Genomic DNA, 7,182 nt, shown 5'->3' on the forward strand with positions numbered 1-7,182 from the left:
ATAGACCTGGCAAAGATAACATTGTTAGGGTTGTTGTTGATTATTCCCCTCCCGCAGATGGCATCGATCGAATGTGTTTAGTTCCATCTGCACCAGTAACGCATCGCCGATATCATTTCATTTCCTCTCCTTGAAGCTTTCCAATGGCATCATTGGCGGGTCGCCGGTGGTTGCTGGCTCGTTGGTATCCTCGTGGCCCCTGGTACAGTTTACAATTAGGGTTGTTGCAGGTAGAGCTGTAGAGTAGCCGTATGTATGCAGGAAGTGTGATAGCTCATCTCTACCCAATCAATCAGATGCGAGCTACACCTACTTTGTAAAATAAATACAGACTGTCTTTGAGAGGTCCAGATAATCTCAAATATTTGATAACACCAACTCTCGATTCCCACTGTCCGTGTGATGTATGTTTTAGAACTCGGGAGGAAGAATATGCATATACTGGAGTAGTAGAATTTGATCAACCAAGACCGCCAAGCGCAACAACCCATCATCATCGTTCCTAGCTCGAATAAACGAGAAGTCCGGAAGAGACAAAAATCCTGCATACCTAGATACTTAACCGATGTTAAGTTCAGACTTCAGTCCGAGGCTCCGAGCCCCTCCAAATTTTACATAACAGAAGCAGAAGACCGTCCAGGCAACACAACCCAGTCGCACCGTACCATTTTGACTATCTGTCTATTTCCCTTCCGGAATCAGGTGTGACAAGTTTACATTCTTCGGTACCATCTTTGGTCTTTGCAAGTTTGTAGTAAACTGGAGAAATCATGTCTGACTTCTTCTAACTAGTGAAGAATCTCTTGTTTCACGCCTAAAACTGAAACCGTACGTACGAATTGTCCTTTCCGGTTGTGGATTTCCAAGAACGAATACCAGTCAGAGCAGGCCTAACCTGACTGACTGACCCGTTCAAAGGGGCTCTCCAAGATAGCTGGAGATTCTGCATGAGCCACATAGTTCCGTGTGATCTGCAAGCACCTTGTCAACCCATGGGTTTGGACCTTTAGGTCATCTCCAACAGGGCGGCGTACTTCGGAAGTTTAAAATGGTCACGCACGTCCGTTTACATCACCCGGCGGATACAAAAATAGTCAGGTGTCCATTTATACCGAGGGGTATCTCAGTGGGCCGACGCATTTTGTCCATCCAGACCATTTTTTTGAAATCTCCCAAAACAGAAAAAACAAGCAAATTGCACCAAAATATGGCCATCAGATTGGCTCAAATTTAGGTTTCAATAAGTCTAGCAGATTGTGCACATAGTACGACACAAAATATAGTCCAAAAGGGACACAATATGTCCATGATCAACAAATACAGTTCACAATGAGACCATGGCGCTTGACATGGGCGCGGCAGATCAGGCGTCTCACGCGCGGATTTCGGTGCACCACTTCAGGAATCAGGCCTTGGTGTCTTTATCCATGATGGTCAAGTCGGTCAACATGATCCTTGTGTCCTTTGCCTGGATCTTGGCCTCGGCGTTCATCCTTCTAGCCTCGATGTCAAGCCTTTTGGCCTCGACGTCCATCCTTTGGACCTCAATGGCCTCTTTGGTGAGGGTGAGGTAGATGGCAGCAGAGACCTCCTTTTCCAGACGCCTCTTCTCGTCCCTTTTGGCCAGGCGACTTGAGATTCGGCCATGATTTTCTCCAAGGCCTTGCTCAACGCAAGGGATGATGCCTCCCGGGCAAGATCGGTCTTGGTAGCCTTATGGCACCAGGGGCGAGGTGGAAGGGCTTTATACCCAGGATCGTCGTCTTCACCACCGACGACCAACATGGTTGTCCCATTCTTGACAGCTTCATGGTAGTCCGCATAACCAATCATCCACTTCGACATGTCCTTCAGCTTCTCCCAACAATGGACCATATAGAAGCCCTTCTTATGTGGCTACGGGGTTGTCTAGGGCGGTGGCTGGGAAGGTTTCCTCGAAATCCACGGTGGCTGCGGCGAGGAGGGCGTCCATTGCAAGGGGCTAGAGTGTTGGCACCGCTCAACTTTGATTTTTTGGTGGTACGAGTGGCCTCTGGAGGGAATGTGAGCAGCATCCGAGCCACTGGCGTGCGGGACCTACGTGAGGAACGGCGGTCACTTGGCGCAACCGCGCAGCGTTCGCCGAGACGCAAACTCGGTGCATATTTGGGACACATATAGTTTATTGGCCTAGGAAACATGTTTAGAAATTGCGAATTGACCATTTATTGGCCTAGGAAACATGTTCAGAAATTGCGAATTGACCATTTTTTGACGAGCCGACGAAACGGGCCAGGCCTAATAACACGTGAGGAGTTTGTGTTCTGTTTGTGAACTCAAGCAGGCCTGGGTGCTGATAGCCCAGGGAGTCCGATCCAGGCACCCAGCGTATGATCGCGAACCAAAGTGGCCAGGCCCAATAACACCTGATGATTTGCGCCTCCATTTCTGTATGTCAAGTCAAGCAGGCCTGGACACTGATAGCCCAGATGGTCCGGTCCATGGACCGATCGTAGGATCGTAGGATCATTTTACGCATTCTCAGTCCCCGTGGAGGCGACCATGTGGACCCGGCACGCAGGCTTTAGTCCATCGTAGACCACTCGTGTGCACCGCTCTCCGTCCATCTTCCTCCTCTCCCGCTTCCCGGCAATCCCGCGACGCCAGATGATAACGCCAAAACCCTAAACCCCCACCCACCGCAACCCAATCCCTTCCCGCCGCCGCCTCGCCCGGCCGGCGGACTTCCGGAGCCGGAACGCCGTTCATGAGCCCCGCTGCCGTCGCCTCGCCCAGCGATGCACAAGATTGTCCCCCGAGCCGCCTCCTTCCTTGACGCCGCCGCAGCCCGGCCGCTGCTGCCCTCCTCCCCATGCCCGCGCTCCGCCTGGCCGGTCCGCTCCTGGGCACGCGCTCCAACCCAGTCGCTACCCGCCTACGCCCGCGGTCGTGGCCCCGCTGCGGCGGTGGCGGCGCGGTCGGGAGGAGAGGGATCTGCTGCTCCGCTGACGAAGCGGGGCGCGGGGACGATGCAAAGGAGGTAGATGGGGGTCGTATTTCGCCCGAGAGGAGGCAGAGAGGCCGGGGCGATGCGGCGACGGGGAGCGGGGAGCTGCTCGCCATTCCTGGGGTCGGGCCGCGGAACCAGAGGAAGCTCGTTGAGAAGGGGTTCGATGGCGTCGCGCAGCTCAAGCAGCTTTATCGGGATAAGGTGAGCCCGCTCAGCTGTTATCGACTGTTCATGTTGGTTTGTTTCCGTTTTATTATCCTACTTCGCAAAATTGTAAGCAACTCGTATGCCTGGAACCTTCGGTAGATAATTTCAGTCGATACTATGAATTGCATTGACACGGAAATTACAACCTGGAAAGGCACCAATACTGAACTCATCCCGGCAGCTGCAACTGAAACTGCAAATGATGAACTGATTTTGAACTGAAGTGACTAATATGATTGCGGTTGCATTTTGTTGTGCGATCCTCATTCATAAAAACTACTGAAGTTGGTGTACTGTGATTGCCAGCAATCCTCTTACTAATTTTGCAAGTTTACATTATTCGCCCATCTTGATGACCAACTCAGCAACATAGAAACCTTGATGTAGATCCGCACTTCTTAGTAGTGATGACAGAGGATTGGTTAATGCACATTTGCTCCAGAAGGCACAGCAGCGATGCAATAGCACTGAAGTATGTCACTGTTTATGCTGCATCTCATGAGCTTCGGATATGCTGTCAATTTGGCATTGCTTGTAGTCTCACGTAAAATTGGTAAAACCCATCCACTTGTTCAGCACATAAAACACTAGTGGAAATTTCAAAAGTATTTTGTCATGTGCATGAAGTGTTAATTCACATTTTCTTCTGGCGAAAGTTAGAACACCACACTATATCTTCTCTAAGACGATATAGTCTTACGGAACTATCATGGTGAAATCGAAAGAAAAAGAGCAAATACCTTTATGAGTTATCTTTTGGGTCTACTATATGCTCCTTAGCTCATTCCGGCAATCCTTCCATATGAATATGTTGTTGCTTTTTTCACTGAAATTTCTGTTGATTTAATCTAACTTCAAAGTTGTACTAACACTTTGCAATTATGTGCACTTTTTGCAGTTTTTTGGCAAGTCTAACGAGAAAATGGTTGAATTCTTGCAAAGTTCAGTTGGCATCATACACAAGAACCATGCTGAGAGTATAACTGTGTTCATTAAAGAGAGTGTTGATGAGGAGGTGAAAGATACTGACACATCTAAGCCTTGCAGAAGTAAGAGGCTCACCTTTTGTGTTGAAGGGAATATCAGTGTTGGGAAATCTACTTTCCTTCAAAGAATAGCCAATGAGACTATCGAACTGCGTGACCTTGTGGAAATAGTACCTGAACCTGTTGGTAAGTGGCAGGATGTTGGTCCTGACCACTTTAACATACTTGATGCTTTCTATGCTGAACCGCAGAGGTATGCATACACTTTCCAGAATTACGTCTTTGTGACGAGGCTCATGCAAGAGAAGGAGTCTTCAAGTGGGATAAAGCCTCTCCGGCTGATGGAAAGAAGTGTTTTCAGTGATAGAATGGTAGGTCTATATTTTGCTGAAAAAACTAGGTCTGATTGAGGATCCAGACCTTGATGAGTTTTCACTTTTGCTCTATCTCACTGGCAGCATGTTTTCCTTTGTAACGAGTACTCTTCTTTTCATTTTCCAGGTTTTTGTCCGTGCTGTTCATGAAGCTAAGTGGATGAACGAGATGGAAATCAGCATCTATGACTCCTGGTTCGACCCAGTTGTGTCATCTCTACCGGGTCTTATCCCTGATGGTTTTATTTATCTAAGAGCTAGCCCTGACACCTGCCACAAAAGAATGATGGTTCGGAAAAGAGCAGAGGAGGGTGGTGTTAGTCTTGATTACCTTCAAGGTTTGCACGAGAAACATGAAAGCTGGCTTCTTCCTTCCAAAGGACAAGGCTCCGGTTTGTTGTCAGTCAGTCAGCTTCCAATGCATATGGAGGGTTCCTTACATCCAGAAATACGAGATCGAGTCTTCTTCTTGGAAGGAGATCATATGCATTCTAGTATACAGAAGGTAACTTTCTCCTACCTTTTGTTTGCTTAAGAACGATCTTGTAAGGAGTTATTTGGTCACATGGTGATGCTTTTTCCCAATTAGGTACCTGCTCTGGTCCTTGACTGCGAAAACGACATTGATTTTAACAAGGATATTGAAGCTAAACAACAGTAAGTTTGCAAAGCCTTTGTATCTTTCAGATCATTTTTCAACATTTATTTATTTTCTTTTATTGTTAAGCAACATTTTAAGAAACTTAAATTCTTCGAGTTTAACCTTTGAAGCAATTGAATTACCAAAAAAATCGTTAACAGAGTTTAGGTAACCACATGAAAAACGAACTTTGTTCCAAAACTGTACTCATAACCTAGTCTTTCATGCTAGGCTCCCTACCTCACATCTGTTTATTTGTTCATTTCTTTGTGTTAGGGTCAAGTTCTCTTTCATGTCAACGAGAATATATGTGTACACATTTTAAGTAAAATATTCGCTAATTTCTATGTGCTTTCAATACATCTTTAATTTACTACTCCCTCTGATCCATAATAAATGTCAGGGTTTTAGTTCAAATTTGGGTCAAGTTCTCTGTCATGTCAACGAGAATGTGTGCAACTGTGTACACATTTTAAGTACAATATTCGCTGATTTCTATGTGCTCCTCGATACATCTTTAATTTACATGTTTTGTGCTTCACTACCTTATGTGACCCTTGTTCTGTACCGATTGATATCCTGCCTGCTAAATTGTTACCAAGTGAATTGTCTGAAAGCTAGATTTGGTTAGGATATGGACGGATAACACATATACCTCCACCTGTAAACTACCTGAACTGCTTATAGGTGGTTCTTTGCATACGACTTGCTCCAGTAATTCCTGTGAAATGCTTTTGTGACTAAGTCTAGCTTACTAAGTCTGTATTTACAAACCTGTAAGAAACAGTGTTTTGATGCGACTCCATACCTGGTTTGCTATCCATGCATCCTGGTTATTGCTTTGCTATTTCTTCCTTCTAATACTTGTGTAGTAATTTCAGATATATATCTGTTGACATTGGTGTATATTGTGGAGGTTTCATTAAATTACATGTCCTAGTTTTGCATTTGATCAAATTGCATGCCAGGAGCCTCCTGTCAGTATAATAGGGTGTGGCATTTAATCAAAGGCCAAATTAAGACTTGCCATTTATGAAAATCTCACACATGATTGTTTCCAGCATCATGCAATATCTGTTTATAATATTATCACCCGAAGTCCTGAACACCCCATGTGCTCTTAAATTCCTTCAAAATCTTGCACCTGTTTGATGTTTCAATTTTTCCCATGAAGATATGCTCGGCAAGTTGCGGAGTTCTTTGAATTTGTGAAGAAAAAGAATGAATCTGCATCTGCGGAGACAAGTGGTGGCGCTAAGAGTATAAGCCAACAGATTGTGCTTCCTGGCGGAGGTGATTTGTGGGTCCCTAGACCTGGAGGCAGCCCTTTACCAAAATCTGCTCTAGAATCTCTTGAATCTAAATTTAGACGAGCGATGTCTTCCTTTTTCTCAAAGTAGGAGCAAACATCCCATATGCAACCATCATGTTCTGCCCACGATATGGTGTCTTATAAAATCTGCTTGGTTCATCTTCTGGATCTAAAAGTACGACCTCTTGACTGGCTACCGACCTTATAAAAATGTTGTATAATCCCAAAATGTAGGTTTCTATCTATAGTGCTAGCAGTGATGTACGATATAGTATCTAACTTTGTGTGCCTGTAAATTATGATCTGACTACTTGTTTCATGCATGGTACCAGTTAGTAGCATCAAAAAGTAAAATATATTGTGTCTATCTGCACTTTCACGTTGTTGCTTGTCTGCTCGGTACAAAAGTGTATTCAGTAAGTGTTTTTCAATATGAATCACATGATATTGCACCCATGATCTTGTCCATAGAAGTTCTATAGACGCCAAGGGTTCTTTTGAAGATACTGTCAGAACCCAAATATTTCAATTTTGTTGTAAGTTGTTCCTGATTTTGTTCGCCGCAGATCAACTAGATTTACAAATACATATCGACCTGAGCGAGCCTGAAATCTACCCAAATTGGGGTTCGAAGACTTTGAATTCAATAACTGATTTAGACATAGTTTTGGCGA

General features: G+C 45.1%; 1 pseudogene; it reads left to right on the plus strand.

Annotated features, from left to right (window-relative positions):
• Positions 1–2,746: 2,746 nt before the first annotated feature.
• On the plus strand, positions 2,747–6,881 carry LOC124667222 (annotated as a pseudogene).
• Positions 6,882–7,182: the final 301 nt, after the last annotated feature.

Source organism: Lolium rigidum, chromosome 6, assembly GCF_022539505.1.
Source record: "Lolium rigidum isolate FL_2022 chromosome 6, APGP_CSIRO_Lrig_0.1, whole genome shotgun sequence".
Classification (NCBI taxonomy): domain Eukaryota; kingdom Viridiplantae; phylum Streptophyta; class Magnoliopsida; order Poales; family Poaceae; genus Lolium; species Lolium rigidum.